This window comes from Rhododendron vialii, chromosome 6a (assembly GCF_030253575.1).
Source record: "Rhododendron vialii isolate Sample 1 chromosome 6a, ASM3025357v1".
Classification (NCBI taxonomy): domain Eukaryota; kingdom Viridiplantae; phylum Streptophyta; class Magnoliopsida; order Ericales; family Ericaceae; genus Rhododendron; species Rhododendron vialii.
The window spans coordinates 34,075,546-34,081,617 of NC_080562.1; the positions used below are offsets into that span (position 1 = coordinate 34,075,546).

The 6,072-nt window shown below is 38.2% G+C and overlaps 1 pseudogene; it reads left to right on the top strand.

Moving 5' to 3' along the window:
* The first annotated feature begins 449 nt into the window (after positions 1-449).
* LOC131328654 (protein SLOW GREEN 1, chloroplastic-like) lies at positions 450-2,307 on the top strand (annotated as a pseudogene).
* The last annotated feature ends 3,765 nt before the right edge of the window (positions 2,308-6,072 follow it).

Here is a 6,072-nt window from a genome sequence, read left to right on the forward strand (position 1 = left end):
CACACACAAGGCTTTGCACACACAGTCGTTCTCTCATGGAGAGGGGTGATGAAATCATTTTTGCAGCTTGTATCAAGTATAATGCCTCATGGCTTTACATCATCTATAGTATATGTGTTGCTAGAATTGAAGGCATGAACTATATTTACCACTGTTCCAAATGCTATATGTGCACCCATGTATATTAGCCATATAAAGAGGGAGTCATATCTCAAGAAGAAGCCATTCTTGGGTTGGCGTCCATTTTTCTCCTCATCTAAGTATGTAACAAGTTCATACTACTTGTTTCAACGTGTCAGATTTATAAATTGTATTGAGGGATATGACCTGCGGGTCTACCATTTATTAAGCAGACCTCTGGAAAGCCTTTACATTGGACAATTGCTATTATCTATTGAAATTATATTGGCCTGTTCTTGTATGAGGAGGTTTAGAATTAATTTTTTGTAATGGTTTGCAATGGTTTTCGACCTTCTAATGGGGATGGCTTTCCACACTTGCAGATAGGGTATTCATTTATATTGCTTGAAGAGGAAGAGGAAGGCATGGTTGGGGGCCGGCTGGGGGATGGAGGTAAGGGGAGGGCTCTGTTTTTGGAAGCCATGGATGGGGATGAGGATAAGGGAGAAAGGGGAGGGCTCTGTTTTTTCCCTCTCTGTCAAGGGGTATATAGAACCCCAGTTGGAGGGAACAACGATCTTGTTTGGCCCAGAATGAAAGGGGAAAAAATTAAAACCCATTTTTGCCCTTCAAACACCCACATGCACAGCACATGCTGTCTTTTGCTGTCCAGAATAGTGGATCGCGTTAGGGGGAGGACGAAATAGGTGGGGTTTTGAATAGTTTGAGGACGAAGTAGGAGATTTTGATAGTTCCAGGACAAAGTAAAAAAAGTGGTGATAGTTTGAGGGATGTTTTCATAAAAACCACCTCCCAAAATGGATTTAGCTCTGTATCACACCAATCTTCCTCCTTAGAACCCCTTCACTCTCCACCACCCTCAAACCCTCCCCAAAACCACCACCACCACCACTTTCACTCCCTTCACATCTCCATGTCACAATCTCAAAAACCGCTCTCTCCAATCCCCCAATTGGGTCCCACGTCAGGGTCAAAGCCTCCTTCAATTCCATCCCAAGAAATGCTGGTTCTTCTTCTTCAAACCCCATCATCCAAACCCTCCTCGCGGCTGCCGTTCTCCTCGCCGCCGCTGAGGCCGCCAAATTCCACAAGTTTCCGGCATGGGCTGAAACCACCCCAACAATCTTGACAGAGGAAAAAATTCACCAAAATCAAGAACAGGAAGAGGAAGAGGAAAAATCGGATGATCAATCAGAGCTTCTCGACTCGAATTCGGGCGCGGTGGAGTCCTTGTCCTTGAAATCGCTGCTGCAGTGGGAGATGGAGGCAGGGAAGGATGGAGAGGCTCTGGAGATAGTGAAGAAGTTGGTTTCGGCTCAACCGGAGGAAACCGAGTGGAAGTTTCTAATGGGGAGAATGCTGAGCGAAATGGGAAGTACCTGAGATGCACAAGATGTGTTGGAAGAGATTCTCAAGCTGAATCCACTCGACTTCGAAGCTTTGTTCGAAAATGCCCTTTTAATGGACAGGTGTGGAGAGGGAGACACGGTGGTTTCACAGTTGGAAGAGGCGTTGAAGGTCATGGAGGAGGGGGATAAGGTGAGTGAGGCAAGAGATGTGAAGCTGATCATGGCACAAATGCAGTTCTTGCAGAATAATGTGGATGAGGCGCTGAGGCGATATGAGGAGCTAGAAAGAGAAGATCCTAATGATTCTAGGCCTTACTTTTGTAAAGGGATGATATATAGTTTGCTTGATAGGAATGAGGAAGCGAGGGAGGAGTTTGCCAAGTATCTGGAGCTTTCGCCCAAGAAGGTGGAGGTGGAGGGGTACTTGAGGTTGCCATCGTCGAGGATGAAGGTATTTGGTGCGAATGAGGAGAATTGAATTGGGTTTTTTGAATTGAATCCTAGGGTGATCAGTAGCTTAAGTTATGAGAAATAATGGTTCAAGAGGTGAGGACTTTTCTGTTCGAAAGAGGAAGGATCGCAACCAGGTAACACCCTTGCCCCTTTTGAATTATGATAGTTGTGACTTGGTCAATTTTGGTATTTTTATGAACATAAGTGATGTCAATCATCAAGAGGATACTTCAATAGCGAATAGAACTCTTGTTCCTAGTGAATTTAAAGACATATTGCCTTGCTTTGTGGCAAATAATGCATTATCTTGTTGAAAGATACCATTGTTATCTCAAATGAGAGTTCATCTTCACAAGTGCTGCCATTTCGTTTGTTTGCCATGTAACGTTTTTTAATGCTTCATGTGCTTAATTGTCTTATTTCGGGCTCTCGGTAGTGTAAATCTGTTGATGTAAAAAAATGAACTGCTGTTTCATTTGAACAAACTCGAGGCCCTATAGAATTTCATATATGCAGACTTAGGTTTTGTTAAAAAATGCACTCTTATGAGGATTTAGAGTCTTAGACATTGAAGGTGCAGTCACCTATGTAGCACGGATACGGATACGGACACGGATACGGACACGGGACACGGCAATTCTAAAAAAATGGGGATACGGACACGGCGGGAGACACGCCACGTGTATAAATAAATATATATATAAATACATATATACATATATTTTTTCTTTTCTTCCACTGTTGATGAAGACATGTCCTATATGAATGTATAAGATTACCATGGTCCAAATAAAGGCATAATTACCGTTTAACCCAAATATTTTTGAATAATTTCGATTAACCCCTCAAAATTAAAAATATATATTACATTTTGACCCACAGCCGTGTCCCTAGTGTGTCCCCAGCCGTGTCTCCGGCGTGTCCTCCACGTATCCCTTATCAAAAAATAATAAAAATTATTGGACACGCCACGTGGCATGTCCAATACGTATTTGGGCGTGTCCCTGCCGTGTCCCCGTGTCCAATACGTGGACACGGCGCCCTTTTGGAGTGTCGGTGCTACATAGCCAGTCACTTATGTACAAATGCTGAAGGCCTAGCTCTGTTGCATTTGTTTCCCGACTTACCTTTCACAATGTTGGAACCCCTCTTTCCAAATTCAAAGTGTTGGAACCCTTCTTTCAACCCTATGTTCTACGTCCTTTATGGTTATAAATGTACTGTGTAATTGGGAATTTATTTCCTGACTTACCTTACCCTCTTTCAAGGCCAATTATTGTTTATTGTAGTCATCGAGTTGATCAGTTCTAATGAGGAGAATTGAATTGGGTTTTTTGAGTTGAATCCTGGGGTAATCAGTAGGTTAGGTTACGAGGAATAATGGTTGAAGAGGTGAGGATTTTTCTCTCTTGAAAGAGGAAGGTTAAGTATAGGATCACAACCGGGTAACACCCTTGCCCCTTTTGAATTTTGATAGTTGTGACTCGGTAAATTTTGTTATTTCTATGAATATACGTGATGTTAATCATCAAAGAGGGTACTTCAATAACAAATAGAACTCTTGTTCCTAGTGAATTTAAATATATATTGCCTTGCTTTGTGGCAAATAATGCATTATCTTGTTGAAAGGTACCATTGTTAACTTGAATGAGATTTGGCCAACATGGATTGTACTCTTTGGAGTTCATCTTGATAAGAACTGCCAGTTCGTTCATATGGCATGCGATTTTTTTTTAATGCGTGATGTGCTTAATTGTCTTGTTTTTCAGTCTATCAGTAGTGTAAATCTGATTATGCAAGTATAGTTTTAAAACACAATTGCCTTAACAAAATAAAAATAAGGGTAAATTTCACCTACCTCCCCTGACGTTTCTGACAATGACAGACACCTCTCCTCACGTTTTTAAAATTGCACTTACCTCCCTTCTGCTTTAGTTGTCGACTGTAGATTCCCCCAACTGTTAGTCAGTTGTCACTAAAGGTGACGGAAATTGGTGAGGTCAGCCAAAAGTGAAGATTCATTTCCCATTTTGCCCTCATCTTTTGTCTTTAGCCTTTTATACCCTCTTTTTTCATTCCAAAAAATGCAATAAACATATACCAAAACTCCATATGTTGATGATATATGTTCATTGAGTATCAACAATGGAAAATACATGTTCAACATTTTGGGCTAGCCAAAAGTGATTTTTTTTTTTGTCTTTTCTAATTTTTTTAATTTTAATTTTGGGAAAAAAATTATTACTTCTTTTGGTTTATCTACATAAGAGGAATCTACGAAGTAGAAAAATATGGACCAATTTGAAAATTTTAATTTAATACAAAATAAATAAAATAAACGAGATAAATCAGCTTATTTTAATTATTTTGGATTTATTTTCTAAAGTTTGAAAAATATGGTCCATGGTGTTTTAATTTTTTTATTCTACTCATTGAGACGAACCTAAAAATTAGAATGGGTGGTTCTAAGATACGTGGTGGTTGTTAATTATTCTACTCAAAGTTTAAAAAGGTTCACTAATGATGAGAAAAAAACCAAGAAAAATAGAATTCATAGATTTGTAATAAGTGAATGTGTGGTTCTGAGATACGTGGTCGTTGTCAATTATTATTCAACTACTTATTTGGTTTTTGGTTTCTGACTACACATAAACATGCATAAACACATGTATAAATCTTTGGCATTTAAGTGAAATTAAGCTTAGTTTGGAATGAACGAACATTTATTTCTTTGTGTTTTAAGGAAAAAAAAAACTTGCTTGTATTCTCAACTTGTATAAATATAAATAAGTCTCCAAAAATAACCCAACATAACTCTTTTAAACCCACCTTAAAAGTTTTGCGTAAGTATGTCAACTTTTTTGAGCCAACGAAAAAACAAAAAGAATATTTGGAATCTCAAATTAATTTTTGCTACAGAGACAAAAAAAACTACTAAACAAGTTTTTTAACTCTTATAACTTTTTTTGTGTGTGGATTTTTTAGTTGTTAGGGAACTTTTACTATCTTTGGTTCAATTTTATACTTGTCCATCAAATGATTAAAGAAATTAGTAAAGAACTAGACAAGAATAAATGAAAATAAAAAGTTTCAAAATTTTAACTTTTGAGATCCCATATAGAGCAAGGTGACTGGTCAAATGTTGAGGTGGTTAGTTTTGTTTTTTTGAGTTATTTATTTAGTCAAATAGACAAAAGTATATGAAAATTTGCAAAGGGGTAAAAAAGTAAAAGTCCAACTTCTGTTAGGAAAAGTTACCCGACAACTCTGACAGGGGAGGTAAGTGCAATTTTAGAAACGTGAGGGGAGGTTTGTGTTATTGTCAGAAACCTCAGGGGAGGTAAGTGAAATTTACCCTAAAAATAAATGGTCTACCTAAAATTATACTTGCCTTCCAAACAAATGTCAAGAGGATAGTGCGGTTATTAAATCGGAGTGGGTGCGCAATGGTTAGATCTCAAACTTCGTGAATCCTGGAAGCGATTATCAACTCTCTAAGGTAACTTCAGGAAGGAAATATGTCTCTTAATTTCCAACTCTCTGAAGTAACTTCAGGAAACATTTCTCTTAGTTTCCAACAGATACATGGGCAAGTGATAATGGCCTGTGTTTTATCTGCTCAAATTTCTTCGGCTAAATCTCCTCCTCTTATCTTGTAATAAATTAGAATACAGAGACTTCCGTCATCTTGTATGAGTACAGAGATATTTCTCTTAATAAGCGATAAACTGAATGGTCTAGTGAGCTGCAACATAGTTTTTGTGCTGTTAATTTTTGTTTTTTTCCTTTCCTTCATGGAAGAATTCCATTGTGCTTGTTGACACTTGGAATTGCATGCATAATTGGGTTCTTGAACCTGGATCATTAGCTTTTCCCAACGCGAAAGCTATAGATTGTACGCAAGTTCACTTGGAATTCAGTGCGGAATCCAACTAGGGTGTCATTCACTTAGGCTCAGTTTTGATCTTAAGGTAGATCTTTTCACCATAATTTTCATCTGCAAATCCTTCCGTGTTTAAGATCATAACACAGGCTTAGTACATTTATGTGTGCGGATTGTTATCTCCACCTTCACTGTTGAATTCCAAGTTTATTCACATCTTTCCGTGAGTAAAAATTTAACATAAAA